Here is a 21,103-nt window from a genome sequence, read left to right on the forward strand (position 1 = left end):
GGTTTTAGTGAGTAACCATAAGATGAGAGTAAGTAAGTAAGCAAAAATGTGATCATGCAGGGTGCTATCTTGGCCTAAATTCCTCCAAGAGAAGAGCCTATACAGATGCTTCCATGAGAATATGACCCCAGGGAGCTGGAGTACAGGAGAAAGGAATAAAACAAGAAAGGAAGAAAAATCAATAAAAGGATGCATTATTGAGTGTGTCACTATTGCAGGGAGTATACTCAATCCTGGTGGGAGCTTCTGAAAAGATTTTTTTTCTAATGTACCTCAGAACCATCAATGTGGAGGATAAAAAAAGAACTCAGTTACTCATTGGCTTTACAATAGGTCAAATACTATAGGTCAATTACAGCTTCTTGAAACTTCCAGGATTAATTTGCATAATTGCAAATTATGAGTCTGTGAATCTAAGCCTACAGTGATGACTCTAATTGGCAGAGATGCTCCAGTGGGTGAGTATTGCAATTCTGATTTCCAGTACCTGATTCATGCTCCTCATTGAAGGGTCAAGCAGACCTCAAACTTCTTCTCCAGGGCTCAGTATTCTGCCCTGATCTATCATGTACTTGTTTCTTGCCCTTTCTCCTCATTCCTGACTGCTAATGCATAAGAATCCTGTCCCAACTATGCTTTATTCCAAGCACTCTGAGTTTCAGTTCTGCACATGATCTTTCTTGGGCAGTTATTGATGGTCATTAAAATATAAATGCATCACCCATATTAGGGTAAGTATTATTCCACGAACCTTTATTTATTTATAATTATTTATTTATTTATTTATTTTGCGTATTGGGGATGGAACCCAGGGGCATTCGACCTTCGAGCTACACCCGGGTCTCACTGAGTTGCAGAGGGCCTCACTAAGTAGCTGAGACTGTCGGCGAACCGCAATCCTTCAGTCTCAGCCTCCCGAATGCTGGGATTACAAGCATGCGCCACCATGCGCAGCTTGTTTTATTTTTATGTATGTACACACATATACACTGGGCCTCAATATAAAATGTAGTTTTATATAAATAAGTTGGAAAAGTATGTCTAAGTGGCTTCAGTGTTAGTCTGTGAGCTCGTTTACCTAAATAACTAGCTGCCTACCTAAGGGAAAGCAAACTAAGTGAAGCTGATATTATTTGATTCCTTAAAAGTCAAGCAGAACTGGGTGTGGTGGCACATGCTTGTAATCCCAGTACTTGGGAGGCTGAAGTAGAAGGACCGCAGTTCTCAGTCAGCCTGAAAATAGGTGTAGCTCAGAGATAGAATGCCTCTGGTTCTACCCCAGTACTACACACACACACACACACACACACACACACACACACACACACACACAGAGTCAAGCAGAGCAATCAGGAAGCTCTGATCTAAACACCCCCAGCAGCAAGGCTATAACTGCCAGAGTAACAAAGACCACACAATTAGATTTCCTCAATATCTCTCCACAGAGTCTGCCCAGTGTGATAGGAAGGGAGCCACCATATATGAAGCACTGCCTGGATACTACACTGATCTTCTCTACCTCTTGCTGAGTTGTGCTCTAAGGTGCTGGGTCCACATCTCTATTGCTCAACATGGATGCCTCAGGACCCAGCATATAGTACATAGTTCATCAATATGAGCTAAGTGTTTCTGTTCCTCACAACAACTATATAAGACAGATATTATGCTCTTTATGTTGGAAGTGAAAAACTAAGTTGCTGAGTTCAGCGAAGGGTCAGAGTTGAGATTCAAGCCCAGGTGAGTCTGATACCAGGGTAGCTTGGGCCTACTCTGCAATAACATAACTCTTACAACATTGAGAGTTAGAGGAGTCACATACCCTTTCCTGGGGCTTCCAGAAATGTACTGTTTACAAGAAATAAATAACAGTTATAGACAAATGAAGGGTGAAGGATACTATGCATACAGCTTTGGTTTGTTTGGGAAAAGTTTAGGTCAACGGCTTTCTTCTATTGTCAGTCCCATGAGAACAGACAGATGGTATCTTGTTTCTCACCAGATACCTAGCTTCTAAGATAGTACATCAAACCTAGCAGCTCAGTAAGAATTGTGTGGATAAACAGATGGATCAGAGGGAAGTATGACTGCACAGACTCCAGGGCAATCCTTCTAGAACAGATTCCTTCCTCCTTCCATTCTTGTCCCCAGTCCTCAGGCACAAAATGTTCAGGATACCCAATTATGTACTCTGAATGGCCCAATCAGGTAGCTCTAAGAATTTCATATAAATTATGGGTATGGCTGACCCCTCCACTTTCTTTTTTCTTTATTTATTGGTATATTATAATCATACATCATTAGGAGGTACAGAATGATAGAGGTATACATGCACATATTACTCATTTAGACCTTTGTTTTCCACCCCATTTCCTTCCCCCTCCTTCTCACGTTTAGCTTAGTGATTATCTTTGATATGTTTGTGAATGTACATCATGTGCATTAAAGTGCTTCCCTCCCCATCTTCCTCAGTTAGGTTCCCTTCTTTACTCATCTAAAGCTTTTCCTTATTTGTCTGGAGTCTGTCCTAGGACCTATTTTCTCCCTAGCTTCTGCATATTAGGGAAAGCATCTGACTTTTCACTTCTTGTGACTGACTAATCTCACTTAGCATAATATTCTTCAGTTCCATCCATTTCCCTGAAAATTACATAATTTTGTTCTTTGTGACTGAGTAAAATTTCATTGTGTACATTTCCCATAGTTTTGTAATCCATTCATCTGTTGATGGATATCTTGGCTTGTTCCATAGTTTGGCAATTGTGCATTGTGCAGCTATAAACATAGATATGCATGCATTAGTCTGGTAGTTTGGTTTCCATTCTTTTGAATAGATACCCAAAGTAGTATTGCTGGGTCATATGGTAGGTTCATTTTGATTCTTCTGAGGATTCTCCATACAGTTTTCCAAAATGCTTGCACTAATTTGAAATTCCACCAGCAAGTATTTCTCCATACCCTCACCAGCATTTGTTGTTATTTGTATTTTTAATGAATGTCATTCTAATTGGGGTTAGGTGAAATCTCAGGGTAGTTTTGATTTGCATCTCTTGATTGCTAATGATTTTGAACATTTTTCATACATTTATTGGCCATTTGTATTTCTTCTTTTGTGAAGTGTCTATTTAGTTCACTTGTCCATTTTTTTGATTGGGTTTTTTTTTGTGGTGAGTTTCTTGAGATCTCTGTATATTCTGGACAATAGTCCTTTATCGGAAGAGTAGATGGCAAAAATCTTATCCCATTCTGTTGGCTCTCTGTTGAGGTACTTGACAGTTTTCTGCAAAGAAGCTCTTCAGTTTAATACAATCCAATGTATTGATTCTCTTTTTAATTTCTGGTGCCTTTGGGGTCTTGTTGAGAATGGTTTTACTTGTGCCTATGTGTTGAAGTGTTGGACCTATATTCTCTTCAAGGATCTGCAAGGTCTCTGGTCTACTTTCCAGGTTTTTGATCCATCTTGAATTGACTCTTGTGCAATATTCAATTGTGCAAGGGTGAGAAAGTGGGGTTTATTTCTATTTTTCTGCATATGATTAACCAGTTTCACCATTGCTATTTGTTAAAGAGGTTCTCTTTTTTTCTAATGTTGTTTTTGACCTCTTTGTAAAAAATCAAATGGCTGTAAGCATGCAGATTTGTTTCTGAGGCTTCTATTCTGCTCCATTGGTCTATTTGTTTGTTTTTGTGCCAGTATTATGCTGTTTTTATTTCTGTGGCTTTGTAGCATAGTTTGAAGTCAGGCATTGCGATACTTCCTGTATGGTCAGTCCATCCTACATTCTTGAACCAACAGTAAACACATTTGCACACACAGTCTGAAGTGAATTTGGCAAACCTATTCTGAAACCTAGTATAGGCAGAGAACATGAGGGTTAAATGTGCAAGCCCTTGTGTTCACATCCCTTCTGACAGTGACATTGAGCTTCTGCTTCTCTTCTGTAAAATGAAGATAACACCTGCACAGGTCAGATGATCTCCCAAAGGAGTGTCACTGCTGGACCTTGATGGTCTAACCAGGAACAAGGACTCATCATGTCACAGACAGATCAGTTCAAATAATCTCAGCAGCAGGGCTTCTTCAGCCTAAATTGAGCACCGCACCACCAGAATAGGTAGGGAACATCCTTTTTTGGAGTTTAGTGTCCTAGAACATTGTGATGTGGGTGGCATGTCACATGAGATAATGACCTAGGACCATATACAGTCCTTAGGAAGATGTGAGGGTCACCCCAGCTGTGTGGCCCAAGGGCAAAGGGCCACATACTTACAATATGAATACTCACCCCAGGCAATATTGACTTTCAAGCCAGAGAGTAAATCAGAATGATTCCAGAAAAGCAAGTGTGGGTTGATCATTATATCCTCCCCAAAGATGAAAGAATATTTTACATTACAATCACTTAGTCCAACAAATAAAGGGAAGACAATGGCACTTGCATAGCACAGTATTTACCAGGCTCTGATCTAAGAGCTACACATTCATTAAATCATTTAATCTTTGTACTTTCTTTAAATAGGTATTATAAGTACCCTCAGGAAACAAGGCACAGAGAGGACAAATGCCTTTCCCAAGGTCACAGTCAGTGGCTAGGCTTGGAGGTAAACTCAGATAGTCTAGTTAAAAAATTATCTCTGCTGTATCCTCAAAGCTAAAGCCTTTCAAACCCAAACAAAATAGTCATAACACACTGTGTCTCTTTGGTCTGCTCCTGCAGTAGGTTAGGAGTACTTTCAGGATAGTGGCTATGATTCCTTCTATCTCTCATACCTAGAGTTTGGCTAGATTCTGCCATTGGAACAAAAACTCAGGAAGTATTGGCTGAGTAAAGAAAGGGATGAATAACTCTCCAGACTTTTGGTGGTGATGCCAGTGTTTGTTCTAAGCTAAGACAAACCATGACGTATTTGGATGCATATAACTTCACATACAACTGAGTGGATTCCAGACAGAACAGCCTCACATAGTCTTGTAAAGAAGAATATAATCCAATAATAGGTCAATTCTTTCTGAGAACATCAACGGCTGTTTCCTCAAAATTGACTACCAGGGCCAGGATGATCCTCTTCATCTGATTAAAAACAGGACTTCCAGTATACCAAGGACCAAAATCTTCCAACCCCAGCAGATTTTTTTTCAAATTCTGAGCTTCAGATATCTTTATTTCAAGCCTTTGTTAACTTAAGAAAATCTTAGCATATCCCTTTCCCAATGATGCTCTCATAGTATGTTGTGCTGATATAACAAAATACTTGAGAACTGGGTAATTTTAAAAAACAGAAAATTTCTTCTTACCATCTGGAGGTTGGGAGTCAAGATTAAGGTGACACTAGGCTCGGTTGTCTAGTGAGTGCTGCTCGTTTTTTTCTAAGATGATGTCTTGTAAGCATACTTGGAAGGAACCCTATGTTCTCACATGGCAGAAGATGAAATGACAAAGAAGGAACAAATTTCCTTTGGGAAGACCTTTTATAAGAGCATCTAATCTCATTCAGGAGGGCAAATCCCTCATTTCTCAATCAGCACTCAAAAGCCACACCTCCCAAAACTGTTGCTATAAGGATTACCTTTCAACATGAATTTTGGAGTGAATGAAAACATTGAAACAACATAAAATGACAATATTCTCTTACTTAAACCTTGCTGGTTTAGAAATTTTTAAAACTCTTGTACAGTCTATTCATGGGACCCAATACTTAGAGTTCAGAGGGATGTTTATATAGCAGGTATAGCAAAAATAAGGCCAATCTTCCAGGGAGGCAAAGAGGTTTATTGTTCTCAGAACTTGGTGGACATCAGAGTGATTTGGGGAGATTTAAAAAGAAATCCAGAGCCATGCATGCTGGTGCATGCCTATAATTCAAGTACTTGGGAGGCTGAGACAGAAGGATTTCAGATTTGACATCAGCCTCAGCAGTTTAGGGAGACTCTCAGCAACTTAGTGAGACCTGGTTTCAAAATAAAAAAGGGGGGGGGAGCTGAGATAGCTTAGAGGTAGAATGCTGTTATGTTCAAGCTCTACTTTCAAAAGAAAAAAAAAAGAAATCTGGGAACTAGTTTGAGTATCAATGGAGAACTAAAGGGGTCATACAATAGTATGTAAGTTTTGCCACATACAATAGTAATGCAAACATAATAAAATAATTTAATAAAACAATTATTTAAAATATGTGAAAACATTCAAAGAAGGCAGAACTTGAGAAGTAGATGCCCTCCACAAGCTGTGCTTAATGGTGAAATATTATGAATTTGTGGGTTTATTTTATTTTATTTTATTTTTTAGATATTATCTTTTTTTTATTGGTGCAATGTATTCATACATCATAATGGTATAAAGAAGATATTTTTGTAGACATACATGCACACATCGCCCAGTTAGCCCCTACCCGATCCCCACCCCGTTCCCTCCCCATCCCTCCTTTCCATGCTTGGCTTAGTGGTTGACATCTAGTTTTATGGCAATTTATCCAATATTAACGATGATAATCTCACAAAACAGTTTCATTTGTCTGATACCAAGCTTTTGATGACTAAAAGATAACAGTTCAATATTTCCTTTTGCTTTCTTTCTTACCAGAGAATATTTTTTTCTTTTCTTTTTTTTTTTTTAGGTGAAGCTATCATACATTTATTTATTTATTTTTCAGAGAAAATCTATCCTGATATGGAATATGGACTCTAGATACCCAAAACAATCTCAAAGAAGAACAAAGCTAGAAGATGTATATTTTCTGATTTCAAACCATATAAAGCTACAATAATTGAAACAGTGTAGTACTGTTCCAGAGGCAGATATATAAACCATTGGAGATAAATAAAAGCCTAGAGATAAATTCTTTCATATATTGTCAAGTTATTTTTGACAAGGTTTCCACGAACATTTGGTGGTGGAAATAATAATCTTTTAACTAAATATTGTTGAAAAATAATAATTACATGAAAAATAATAAAATTGGACCCTTACCTAACATATTTACAAATATTAACTCAAAATAGATAAAAGACCTAAATATAAAATCTTAAGATTATAAACTTTTAGAAGAAAATCTGGGTCATAAAACCTCACAACATTGAAATTGGCAGTGATTTCTTGGATATGATTTCAATGGCACAGGCAACAAAAGGGTAAATAAACTCCCTAAAAAATAAAAAAAAATATTGTATATACAAAGACAATGTAAACAGAGTTAAAAGTTACTGATAGAATGGGATAAAATATTTCCAAATGCTATATCTGAAGGTATATTAATATTTCAACTAGAAATCCTAAAAATTAGCAACAATAAAAGCTAACAATACAATTTAGAGATAGGTAAAAGACTAACATAAATAATGGATCTCCACAGATAACTAATCTTAGTTGTCTGTTGGATGGAAAATCTTGTTTCTCTGGTTCTGGTGTGTGTTACCTATTTCTTCTTTGTAGTTAATCTCTTTGAGTATTTTCTCTAGCGCTGGTTTTGAAGACATAAATTCCTTCAGTTTCTGTTTGTCATGGAAGCTTCTTATTTCCCCATCTAATTTGATAGAAAGTTATGCTGGGTAGGAAATTTTTGGCTGGAAGTTTTTTCTTTCAGAGTTTGGAATATGTTACTCCAAGCCCTTCTGTCTCTTCATGACTTGGTTTGGGAAATCTGGAGTGATTCTAATTGGTTTGCCTCTGAATGTCACTTGGCCCTTTGTTTTTGTTGCCTTTAAGATTCTCTGCTTGGCTTCCACAGTGGTCATTTTGACAATTATGTGGCATGGGGATCCTCTTCTCTGATCCTCTCTAACAGGAGTTCTATAAGTTTCCTGGACCTGTGTATCGACCTCTTGCTCTATGTTTGGAAATTTTTCTGGTATTATTTCCTTGAAAAGATTGTTAATCCCTTTGGTTTCACCTTCTTTTCTCTCCTCTATTCCAATTAATCTTAGGTTAGCTCTCTTAAAATGGGCCCATATTTCTTCAATGTCAGATTCCTGCTGTTGGATATTTTTTTCTAAATTAGAAACTATGTGTTCATTTTTTGAATAATCATCTTCTAGGAGTGAGATTCTATTTTCCATGTGGTCTAGTCGGTTGTTTGTACTTTGAATTGAGGCCTTTACTTCATTAATTGCATCCTTTATCTCTCTTTGGCTCTCTCTGAATTCTTTTCGAAACACCTCTATTATTTCTACAGTTATTTTCCTGATTTGATCTTCTAGAAATCTCTGATTTTCTGTTTTATCGGGTTCTGATGTTGTGGGGTTGTGGGCATCCATTGCTCCATTGTTATTCCTCTTTCCCATGATTTCGGAAGTTTGTGCCTTCTCTGGGTTCTTCCCTGGGTCATTACGACTTCACTTAAGGTGCTGTGGATCTCGAGTCTATGGTATCTCAGTTCCCACTACTCCTTTACCGGGTTGTATCGCAGAGTCTCTGACCCTGGGAGTCAATCGAGGCTGCTTTAGACCATGGGGGGTGCCAGGTTGGGCGTTCTCCTATGGTGTGATATCTCTGCCATCGCCACTTCCCCACTGGATCAAGTCCCTGGGAGTGCAGTACTGGGATTCCTCCTCTGGGGCCCGCAATGACTCAATGTTGTTGAGTATGCAGATGGAGCTGTCATGGACTCGGTGAATTCACTGCTGCTGCCGCCGGTAGCAATATGGCGCCGCTGCCGCGCCTTCGGCCATGAGGGTGGCGTATTTCTTTTCTGTTTTTGAACTGCACTCTGGATCCCTGCAGGATGCACTGAGCCCACCCCCTGGGAGCTTTAGATGCTCGCTGCACTGAGAGATCTGCCAAATCCCGCCCAGCTGTTCCACAGCGGCTCACTTCAGCTCGCTGTCCGCTGCTCCTCTCTGGAGCTTGGTGGGCTGTTGGGTGTGTTGGTCTGGTGCCGTGTGGTGAACTCGCCTCTGCCGCCAGCAGTAAGGCGCTGCTGCTGCGTTATCGGGCGTGAGGCCGGCGTATCTCCTCTCTGGTTTCTGAACCCCGTTATGAGTTCCTTTCCTCTCTGGAGCCTGGTGCTGCAAGACAAAATGGCGCCTGCCGCTTCATGCTGCGGCTCTGGCTGCAGCACTGCGGTCTGGTTTCTGGTGTCTCATTTTTCCAGCTCTCTTTTTCTCTGTCCTTTAAAATTACATTTTTTGTTTCTCTGCTGATAGTGTTTTCTGGCTATGAAAGGCACTGATTTTGTAGTAATAGGATTGGTTGTTAGCGGGGCTCGTAAGCCCTGTTTTGCTCCGTCGCCGTCTTCCCGGAAGTCCGAATTTGTGGGTTTATGATCAAAGGTTATTCTCCAACTATCTTGCTATGGCTGAAGAAAATGGTAGTGGAAAATTAAAACTTTATCAGATTTTCCAGTTGTGGTGGCACACACTTGTAATCCCAGTACTTGGGAGACTGAGACAGGAGGATCACAAGTTTGCAGCTAGCCTCAGTAACTTATTAAGGCCCTCTGCAACTTAGCAAGACCCAGTTTCAAAAATAAAAAAAATCAAATCAAATAGGGCTGTAAATGTAGCTTGGAGGTAGAATGCCTCTGAGTTCAATCCCCAGCACCACACTCACACATGCTCGTGTGTGAGTGCACACACACACACACACACACACACACACACACACACACCTTATCAGGTAGATAAAGGAAGAGAGAAGAAATCAGAGAAGCATATTTATAGAATAAAGAGCTTCCTAAGGAAAAATATAATTTTGATGGGTTTTGCTTGTTTTTTTTTTTTATTTTGGGGTACTGGATATTGGACCCAAGGACATTTCTATAAACCCAGCCCTTTTTTATTTTTCAATTTGAAATAGAGTCTTGCTAAATTGCTTAACCTGCTAATTGCTCAAACCTGCAATCCTTCTGTCTCAGCCTCCTAAGTACTGGGATTACAGATGTGCACCACATCCCCAAACGATGTCTTATAATCAAGTGTAAACCCTAATCTTGGGTAGCTCAGGCAGGAAACAGAAGAAAGATGAAGCATTGTGGGTTTAAAGCAAGGGGACTCAAAGGCTATGGCTGGCAAGATCTTGGAAATTGTAGAATGAGGAAATCCCTAGACACAGTGGAACCACAGACAAGATTATCCTCATTTCTGTTAAAAATAATTGGTTACAAAGGTACAAGGGAGCCCTCCAGGGTACCAGACTAAATGCCAGCACACAGGAGCAAATGAATAGAGCTCATTCTGTATATAGGTGCTATATACTACAGGGGAGTCAAAATTTACAACCTGAGTACAGGAAAATTAATGACAAGCATAACACACACACACACACACACACACACACACACACACACAAGAGGACTTTAAAACAAATTGTAATGCTGCATGAGTAGGTTTAAGGTGTCTGTAAGTAGAAGGCAAGAAAGTAAGAACAAGAACAAAAAAATGAGGCAAATGGAAAGTAAATGGGAAAATGGCAGACCTTAATACAACTGTATCAATAATTATACTAAATATAAAAAGAATATGCATCCCAAACAAAAGACAGAGATTAACATTGGATAAAAAGCCAGAACCAAGTATATACTGTTTTTAAAAGATACTATTTATTTATTTATTTATTTATTTATTTATTTATTTATTTTACGGGTCTGGGGATGGAACCCAGAGGCATTTGACCTCCGAGCTACACTCCCTGCCCAATGTTTTTTTTTCTTCTTAATTTTGAAACATGGTCTCACTGAGTTTCAGAGGGCCTCACTAAGCAGCTGAGGCTGTCTGCGAACCACGATCCTCCAGTCTCAGCCTCCCAAATGCTGGGATTACAAGCGTGTGCCACCACGCCCGGCTAAAAAGACACACTTTAAATTCAAATGCAAAAATAGATTGAAAGTAAAAAGATGAAAAATATGTAAAAATTCCAAATGTAAGCACAATAAATCTGAAGTTGCTATAATGATTTTAGTCATAATAGACTAATTGGCTACCTTCAACCTTCAGTTTCATATCCAGCAGAAACAGAACTACCTCCCAAGAGACATAGCATTTTCAGGATCACTGGCGCTTATTGACTTAAGTCTAGGTTACATGATTGCTGTTGCTTCTAGGGCTGAAATCAATCACTCCACCCACTTTGGTGTTTTCTCAAAGGAACACTGAGTTTGAGAAGAGGAAATGAAAGCTGGGCAAGTAATGATAGTATATGTGCAATTTCTAAACTAACTGGATTTGTAAAAGAAGGAGCCCAGCTTGGAGTGTAAGCCTATAACCCCAGTACTTGGGAGGTTGAGACAGGAAGATTGCAGGTTCAAAGTCAGCCTCAGAAACTCAGTAAGACCCTATTTCAAAATAAAAAATAATAAGGGTTGGGGGTGTAGCTTGGAGATAGAACACCAATAGGGTCATTCCCTAGTGCCAAAAATAAATAGATAAATAAATAGGATGGAGCAGGGGTTAGGGAGCAGGGTGAAAGGTTTTGATGATCAGACAAAACCCTGGCTGGGTAGTACTTATCCCCAAACCCAACTTCTTGTCCTTCCAGGCAGTGAGCACTTCCAGGTGGAGGGATTATTAGTAAATATGTATAAACACACAGTACTTTCCTTTTTCATAATGAATATGATTTTTTAATAAAGGCACAAATACTTATGACAGGAACATTGTTTGGGGTTGGATTTTTTCCTATGGGGGGCATATAGTAGAAGGATGCTTATCTTTAAGGTGTTGCTGCCATTGTAAATTATCTGGCAAGTCATTTTTTAGCCTTCAAATAGGTATAACCCCTCATTTAGTCACTTCATAAGTTGTGAGCCAATACCTCACCAATACCTCATTTTGGTGTTTTCTCAATGGGGAGCATTTGAGTTAGTACATGTAAATAAGTTTCCTATTTTGTAATGTTTTACAAACAGAAGAAAATATTATTTGTATTTCAACCTGAAAGCCACAGTAAGGTAGCTTTGCTTTGTCCCTTTTACTCAGGATGAGTGCCTTTCCACCCTTCCAAGTCATTGCCTTGCTCACCAAAGGGAGAAGACTTTACCTATTAGGTCTCCAGGATTTAAATACCAAAAAAAAAAAGAAATAACAACCATAGCATGGAACCAAACTGAAGGACAGAGGCAATTAAAAATAAATCAGACATCTTGGAAAAAATCATTTGCAGAAACAGTTGTGTCCACAGCATGAAATATAGAGGAAATACATTAAGGCAAAAATTAACTTAATAACACTCCCTTCATTCTTTTAAAGGAGAGAAAACCATAAAATACTTCATTAGAAAAACTACTAGCAGAATTTTTTTTATAAAATAGAGAAATGAAAGAAATAAAAGAGAGGAGAGAAAGAAAATGGCTCAGTCTGATGGTGTATCTTTTAAGAACAAAGCAAGACAGCTCATATATAGGCATAAGAAGTTAAGGGTGCTTGCCAGGCGGTGGCGCATGCTTATAATCCTCGCACTTGTGAGGCAGAGACAGGAGGATCGTGCAGGTTTGAAGCCAGCCGCACTGGCTTAATAGACCCTGTTTCTAAATAAAAATATATTAAAAAATAGGTCTGGGAGTATAGCCCGGAAGTATAAGGGTTTCCAGAAACTCTAGTACCACCAGAGGAAGAAGAAGAAGGAGGAGGAGGAGGAGGAAAAGGAGAAGGAGAAAGAGGAGAAGGAGAAGGAGAAGATGATGATGATGAGATGATGATGAGGGTGCTTAGGACCTTCTCAACTTCCCTGTTCATTTACAGCCCAGTAGATCTATTATCCTAGAATATCATGAAGCCAATCAGATAACAATCTGTCTATCCAGAGAATCTACACACATAAACTCAACTATGATTCAAGACGCAAAAATTGTCTAAGAAGTACACTAGGTGGTCAGACATGCCTCTGAAGTCAGTGATTATCTCATCTCTTATCTATGATCCTAGAACCTTGCATGAGGCCCTGAGAGATTAGCTGGTACCCCTAAATACCTGCTAAGTTTAGTTGGTGGGTCCTAACCCAGAATCCTTTTTTGATCCACTTCCTAAAAATATCCAACTTTTTCTTCAAATATGCACCATAGATCATGGCTCTATTCCCAATTCCAGATTGACATCTTGGGTGGCTAAAATAAATCCAAGCATCCCATTGCCAGTTCTGCTCATTAGTTCTGAGGTGGCTTGTGAACTAGTCCTGTCCAGTCAATATAATCTCAGGAATCTTCTGTGGTGTTAAAACAAAAGCACCCACTAATGCAACTGTGTCATGTGCAGGAAGGTAACCTAGAATTTTGGAAGTATTTTGGATGCAAGAAGGAGAGTTATCCCAGGGCCACTCCCCAGTGTCTGCCAGCATGAGAACCCAAGGGTCCTGGTGCCCACTTAGCTTCTTCCTCGGATTGTAATTGTTGAGAAGCAGTTTTTAGAATTAAAGAGTTCTTCCTCATTACAGAAAAAATTTCATGTGTATAAAAGTAGAAATATTAAAAAGCTGTAATTTTACCATCCAGATACAACCACTAACATTTTACCAATTTTTCTGTCATTATTTTCTGTACTTAAAGAATATATTTATAGCTTAACCCTCTGTTTACATAATCTTATTCTTGATTTGCTTTTCTTATCTCAGAAGGTTTCCCCCATGTTATTGTTTATTGTTCAGAAATATCACTTTTATCACTAGAATAATTTTTCTAACATTTGGGCATACTTTCAGTTTATAATTTTCAACGTGTGTGTGTGTGTGTGTGTGTGTGTGTGTGTGTGTGTGTGTGTACTGGAGATTGAATCCCGGGGCATTCTACCTCTGAACTACATTCCCAGTTCTCTCTCTTTTCTTTTAAATAGGATCCTACTAAATTGCAGAGGTCCTCACTAAGTTTCTGCGGCCAGCTGCGAACCTGCAATCCTCCTGTCTGAGCCTCCCAAGTACTGCGATTACAGGCATGCGTCACCATGCCTGGCATTAACATATATTTTTAAAACACTCTATGGAAATTTTTCTTGCATGAAACTTCTCTGTGTATATGATTACCTTAGAATAGATTTCCAGAAGAAAAATCTTAGAGTCAAAGGGCAGAAATTAGGTTGCCAAATTTAGCATCTAAAAATGTAGCATGTTCATTTAAATATTAACTTTAAATTATTTGTTGTTATCTGAAATTCAAATTTAAATGGAAGTTCTGAATTTTATTTGGCAACTCCAGTAGGAATATTTTAAAGCCATACATAGTTCTACTGCCCTCAGGTTAGAAAAGAAGGGGGGTGAGAAAATAATACCCAACTTTTTTTTTTCCTTTTTATAGTCTTAAAAGACTTTTTTTTCCTTTTTTTATTAATTTATTTTTTAAATTGGTGCATTGTAGTCATATATCAATCACATTGGAGTACAAGACTTGAGAGGATATACAAGCACACATCATCCAATTAGCCCTCCTCCAGCCCCCATCCCATTCCCTCCCCCTCCCTCCATCCCATGCTTCTTTGGTGATTTACTTTGATACATTTGTTTATGTACCTCCTGCGTTTTAAAGAGGCTCTGTCCTCCAGTATTACATACCCTCTGATTGGTCACATTAGTTCCTTCACTATAGGGCCCTTTCTATAGCTCAACCTCTTCCTGTTGCCCTTTTCCTCCTAGTTATTGCTGATTAAGAGAAGTGTCTGATATTTTCTGCGATATTTCTCTGTGCATGCTGCGTTGCAAGTACCGATCCCACTCTTGATGGTCCCAGTAGTGGCCTGGCTACTCAGTGGAATGATCCAGACCTCGCTGGCTCAAGCAGCAGCCTTGCCTCATGGGAGGCCCCAGTTCTGGTCTTGCTGGCCCCTGCACCGGTCTAACCCCTAAGCTGGCTTTGGTCCCGGCCTTGGAGGCCGCAGGAGTGAACTTGCCTCACGCCAGGCTCCGATGCTGGCCATTGGCCCCTGCACCGGCCTAACCCCTTGGCAGGATTCCAATCCCAGCCTCGAAGGCCCCAGCACTGGCCTAGCCTCACGGCAGGCTCCAATGCCAGCCTCGTTGGCCCCAGCACCGGCCTAACCCCTCGGCAGGTTCTGTTCCCGGGTTAGGAGGCCCCAGCACTGGCCAGGTCTCATGGCAGGCTCCGATGCCGGCCTCACTGGCCCCAGCACCGGCCTAACCCCTCGGCAGGCTCTTATACCGGCCTCGGAGGCCCCAGTACTGGCCTTGCCTCAAGGCAGGCTCCAATCCCGGCCTCGGAGGCCTCAGCACCGGCCTTGCTTCACGGCAGGCTCCAATGCCGGCCTTGCTGGCCCCAGCATTGGCCTCACCCCTCAGCAGGCTCCAATCCCGGCCTCGGAGGCCCCAGTACCGGCCTTGCCTCATGGCAGGCTCCGGTGCCGGCCTCGCTGGCCCCAGCACTGGCCTAACCCCTCGGCCGGCTCCAATACTGGCCTCAGAGGTCCCAGCACCGGCCATGCCTCACAGCAGGCTCCGATGCCAGCCTCGCTGGCCCCAGCACCGGCCTAACCCCTCGGCAGTTTCCGGACCCGACCTCGGAGGTCCCAGCACAAGCCTTGCCTCATGACAGGCTCCAATGCCGGCCTCGCTGGCCCCAGCATCGGTCTAACCCCTCGGCAGGTTCCAATCCCGGCCACGGAGGCCTCAGTAGTGGCCTTGCCTCACAGCAAGCTCCGATGTCGGCCACTGGCCCCGGCGCCCACCTAACCCCTCAGCAGGTTCTGATCACTGTCTCTGTGGTTATTATTTCAAAGGTTCCAGGTGTAATGTATCAGATCTCTGCCTCCCCCGAGTATTGGCCACTGGCATTGCCACTGCCTCCACCGTTTCAAATCCTTCCCAGGCTCTTTTTCCACTCTGAATGTTGTCCAGTGTTCCTAAGCATGCGTGATGGTAGCATTCGACATTTGGTGTAATTTCTCCAAAAAAATAAAGTTGATAAGATCCAGTTTCTGCTTCTCCTGAATACAAGTCTCCACCACCATCGCGGAGAACTCTTTCAACACCGCATTTCTCCTTGGTCTCCGCTAAACTCTCTCCTTACAGGTGATGTCTGAGATTCTTAACAATATAGAGAAATAGCAGTCCTCTTTCACGGCGAATTTTTCCATAAGTTCCAGTGCATTTAGATAAGTTTTGTCTGCATCTCCAGTGTCTTGGCATCCATAACGGCTTTCTTACCTCCTCTCCGATATTTTTCTTTATCTTTTTCTGTTCTGGGCCCGGTTTCTCCAGGGGTCTGGCGTGCTACTCACAGTTCAGCCGGGGCCCAGAGTCCCGCGACCCGGGCCCCAGCTGGCATGCCCCGCATGCAACCCCCACCCAGAACCCAGCGTCTTACTGGGCCAGGTTTCTCCAGGGGTCTGGCATGCTAAGCGCAGTTCTGCCTGGGGCCCAGAGTCCCGCAACCTGGGCCCCATCTGGCATGCCCCACGCTCGACCCCTGCCCAGAACCCAGCATCTTACTGGGCCTGGTTTCTCCAGGGGTCTGGCGTGCTACTCGCAGTTCGGCCTGGGGCCCAGAGTCCCGCGACCCGGGCCCCATCTGGCGTGCCCTGCGCGTGACCCCTGCCCAGAACCCAGCGTCTTACTGGGCCCGGTTTCTCCAGGAGTCTGGCATGCTATGCGCAGTTCGGCCTGGGGCCCAGAGTCCCGCGACCCGGGCCCCATCTGGCGTACCCCGCGCGCGACCCCCACCCAGAACCCAGCGTCTTACTGGGCCCGGTTTCTCCAGGGGTCTGGCGTGCTACACGCAGTTCGGCCCGGGACCCAGGGTCCTGCGACCCGGGCCCCGGTTGGTGTGCGCCACACGCGACCCCCAACCAGAACCCAGCGTCTTACTGGGCCCGGTTTCTCCAGGGGTCTCCCCAACTTTTTATTTTATACCATGCCCTGAAGAATTGTTTTAAACTCTAAATTGCAGATAAGGAAGATAAGGTTGATGAATTTAAATAAAATGTTCAAGAATTGATGTAAGTAGGATTCAGCAGTACTAGACTTTAATCAAATCAGTCTAGTGGCTGCAGTGCCTCCAAAAAGCTGAAGAATGATGGTAGAGGAAGTACAAGATAATCTCCTGAGAGCATCAGACTTCTATAAGATGATGCTTGGTCATTCCTAATTCTGCCCCTTCAGCGTGGTGAGCCTTGGAGAAGTGGACAGAGCAGAGCAGCCAACCAGCTGCCAGGAGGACCCAATGAGATGATGTGGGCAAACACTTAGCAGAGTGCCTGGCATGCAATAAGTACTCAGTAAATGTGACTTAATGTCAGGTTACTATAACAGACTCAGAGACTAAGGTTCAGGAGTGGAGAGGGTGACTTTTGAGCCAGTGTGTGAATTCCCTGCTTGTCATTCTTCTTGGTATTCTGAATTTTCTCCTATGTACTGTCCTCCAGTGCTGGATAGATTCTCCACCAGTGGTAGAATGTTCCTTGATGCCTGGATTTTGTGCTTATCGCTTTTAGGTAGGCAAATGTCTGTGGTCATAGCCAGGTATGATGGTACACACCTATCAGCAACTCTAGAGGCTAAAGAAGGATAATCATGAATTCAAAGCTAGCATGGGCAATCTAGTAAACCCTCATGAAAAAAAAAGTGCCAGTAGCCCCTCTGGATCTACCTACAACCTATTCTAGAATAGGAAGGTATCCTTCCATATCTGCTAAATTACTTTGGATATAAAGATAAAAAATGTCATACGAACTGACTAAATCCAAAAGTGGACTTTATCACTGATAAGGGCATTTGATAGAAATAAAACCCAAATTCTTTGCAGAGGCCTAAAAGTCTTGTTAGTGATGTCACCTCTTTCTCCCCAAGGGACTTTATTTCAGACACTTTCCTGCTCTGTTCAGAGATGATGGTTGTCCCCCATTCTACCTTAGAAGGGTTGTGTCTTCAGGCATAACTGGATTCAGAGGCTGGGAAAATGTCATCAAAACTTGGATTATTTTTCTCTAGATTTCTCTCTTGTGCAGTCTCAATTTTCAGAGAAACTGCCATCTAGAGGTTGAATGTTCTCACTTCCATGTAAGTTCATTCAGAGTGAGTTTCACCTTCCAGGGCTCCCTGGAAAAGTTTTATCATATCTCATTGGCTCATGTAGAATGGATACCATGCTCATTTTTAACCAATCACTGTGTCTAGAAAAATGTGAAGAAATTTGGCAAGGCTACTTCTTTCGACTTCCTGGGAGTGATATTGATGCCCCTCCTCAGGCATCACCTAAGAGGAGAAAGGGATTGGTTGTTCAGCAATAGTTTTAGCCAGAAGAAAGTTTCACTGAATAATCTAAGATTCTGAAGAACAAGGTAATTTGACTTCAAGCAGTGATCACACATTGGAGGCTCCCCTGGAAATCAAGTCCTCAGGGTGAGGAGCCCTCTCTCTTGTTGGAAGCTGTTTTGTATGTGTGTGGGTGGGGTAAGGGTCATCCACATAAGCAGGCCAGGATCAGAGCAAAGCAGTTAACTCTTAAAAAATGGAATCCATTGAGGAGAGGGGGCCACACAGCCTGACGTTTTGCTTCTATGTCCACCTCAAACCTGCTCATTCCTCTCCACTTCCTTTGCCCTCAGCTCAGTCCCAGCCCCATCATTCTCAGCTGTTCCTGGATCTTTACTGGGCTCCCAGTGGCACTCTTGCCCTGCTAGGCCTTGCTTAAAATTTACCAATGGCTTTCTATTTGATAGAAATGAAACACAAATTCTTTGCAGAGGCCTAAAAGTCTTGTTAGTGATGTCACCTCTTTCTCCCTAAGGGACTTTATTTCAGACACTTTCCTGCTCTGTTCAGAGATGGTGGTTGTCCCCCATTCTACCTTAGAAGGGTTGTGCCCCAGCCCACACTCTACCCTGACATCTAGAACCAGGCTACCAGATGATGAATGAACAAAGGAATGAGGTTTGAAAATAATATAAACAATCTGAGCTTCAGCTTATTAGTAGTTAAAGGCAACTATTTGTGAATCCCTATAGACTTTGCTTAAAAATTTAACTAGGGTACAGAATGGAAGAAGGAAAGGGGGAAAGTTGGCATTATTTTACAGTTTATTTAATTCATTCCTCCTGCTGGTACTAATTTAATTCATCTCCATGGCTAACAGAAGGACCAAATTGAAATATTAACCTCAAAGGCAGCTCTGGAACAGATAATGGAGCTGTGGCTGCAAGAGCAGAGTGGTAAGATAAAAGAGAAAGAAGCTGCTGCTTTGTGGGAAAATTAAAGGAAGTGTTGGGGGGTAATAGAAACCTTTTTTATAATGGTTCATTTTCTTTCTCTTTAGCTCAGAGTGATAAAAGCAAATAAATTTGTGTTTAGAATTACAGACATAGTACAAGGCCATTATATAAAGATACTATCTTCCTGGTGAAACTTTGTCAGAAGTTCTAATGTTGAAAGCATGCAAAGTGGATTAAAATATCACAGGCAAGCAGCAGAGATTGTAAAAATGACAGAATATTATTAAACCTGCATATTTATGCCTTAATTTTCATCTCCACATGAGATCCCAGCGTGGTGCCTCCAGCATGGTACAGTTTCTGCAAAGCCAGTGGCCTTGTGGCCAGCTGACTGGTGGGAAAAGAATCTGTTTTGGCAGAGCCCAAGATGCCTTTCAGCTCCTAGGTCAGTCTCTTGCTTGAGCAGAGTCCAATCCAAGAATCTAAGCATAAAGACAATCCTTCTGCCCAGAAGATATTTAGCTGGCACTCCTTCTCTTGAAGGAGTCATGAACAGTGGCTGCAAGTCCCCAGAGCGAAGGGCCTGGGTGTTTGGTAGGCTGCTTCTATCTGCAGGTTGGTGAGAAAGGGGAGTCTTCTCTTCCTCTTGGTCTCCTGTTTCTTTGGTGAGCACTAGAGGCTACTATGTATGGTCATGTCCTCCACACCAGAAGGTATACTTGGGTTTTATATGTCTTTCACTGCTAATCTTCACAACTGGTCCCTGAGGAAGGGCTATCATCCTTTTAGTTTCACAGTTGAGGAAACAGGCTCAGAGACCAAGTGACTTGTCCAGGTCCTGCACCTGACATATTACAGTACCAGGTGGAGGTCCAGCTCTGCCAGATTCCAAAACAAAACAAAGGGTTCCTCTGTGGGACCTTTGCCTACGCAGCCCAGGGGAAGAAGAGTGACGTTGATGCTGATGTGGGCACACCAACAGAGGACACTTCAAGATCAGTTGTTCTGGGGGACAGGCTGAGCCAGAGCAGGTTCCAGGGGTGTAAGGGAGCTCAGACACATCTTGCATGTGCATTCAGCAGTCCAGAAAGTTGTGCAAGTTGTGACACCCCCCTCTAAAATTGATAGACTCCTTCTAAAATTAACAACTTCCTGATAACTTTTTCTGCAGTTCCTCTTGCTGAGAGTAAAGGCTGAAGCCCTGCCCCTATCCCCCGCCCCCACCTCACCTAAGGCCTCCAGGAAGCTGAGACCAGGCAAAGACTGTGGGCCCTCTAGATGTCTAAATCTGCATATGTAGATTTCTTTTATTCATTCCCTTGTCCTTGAGTTCACTTAAGTTAGATATTTGAAACAAGAAAGTTTCCTGTCTTTCTTCAAAGCTGGCTTTGAATAAAACCAATTTTCCTGTCAATTTGACTCAGACTTTGGGGAGCAGGTGAACCCAGGAGCATTAGAACCCAGCCTTGTGCCCCATATAGAGGTAGTGCCATCCAGTGAGAGTGGAAAACACCATTGTTTCTGGGATAGAAATGGGGGGGAGGGCAGGGCAGGGAAGGAGACCTACTTTTAACTGTCAACTCTTTTTTGCAGTTTGAATGTATGATTATGTGTGCATTGACTAAAAAACAGACTTTAAGAGATAGCTTAGCACCAGGTGTGGTGGTGCACATTTGTAATCCCAATGCTTGGGAGGCTGACAGGAGGATCACACAGGTTCCAAGCCAGCCTGAGCTACTTAGTGAGGCTCTCAGCAACTTACTGAGACCCTGTTTCCAAATAAAATATAAAATAGGTCTGGGAGTATAGCCCAGAGGTATAAAACCTATATATAGCCCTGGGTTCCATCCCCAGTGCTGTTGCAGCGGATAGGTTGGGGGGGAAAGGTGCATGGTATGTGTGTGGAAAAGTAACCCCCCCACCACCACCCAGACAGACAAACAGAAAAACCGTGGATTCTTGTCCTAAGCTAAGAATAAGTATTCATCGCTTGGACAGCTGCTGAAGATTTAAAGAAGTTTATTAAAGAGATAGAAA

General features: G+C 42.2%; 1 pseudogene across 1 annotated transcript in view; it reads right to left on the reverse strand.

Annotated features, from left to right (window-relative positions):
• Nucleotides 1–21,103, reverse strand: part of LOC308268407 (glutamate dehydrogenase 1, mitochondrial-like) — a 42,198-nt pseudogene that overhangs the window by 20,627 nt on the left and 468 nt on the right. The gene's annotated exons all lie outside the window — the stretch shown is intronic.

Source organism: Muscardinus avellanarius (assembly GCF_963383645.1).
Source record: "Muscardinus avellanarius genome assembly, chromosome: 10".
Classification (NCBI taxonomy): Eukaryota; Metazoa; Chordata; class Mammalia; order Rodentia; family Gliridae; genus Muscardinus; species Muscardinus avellanarius.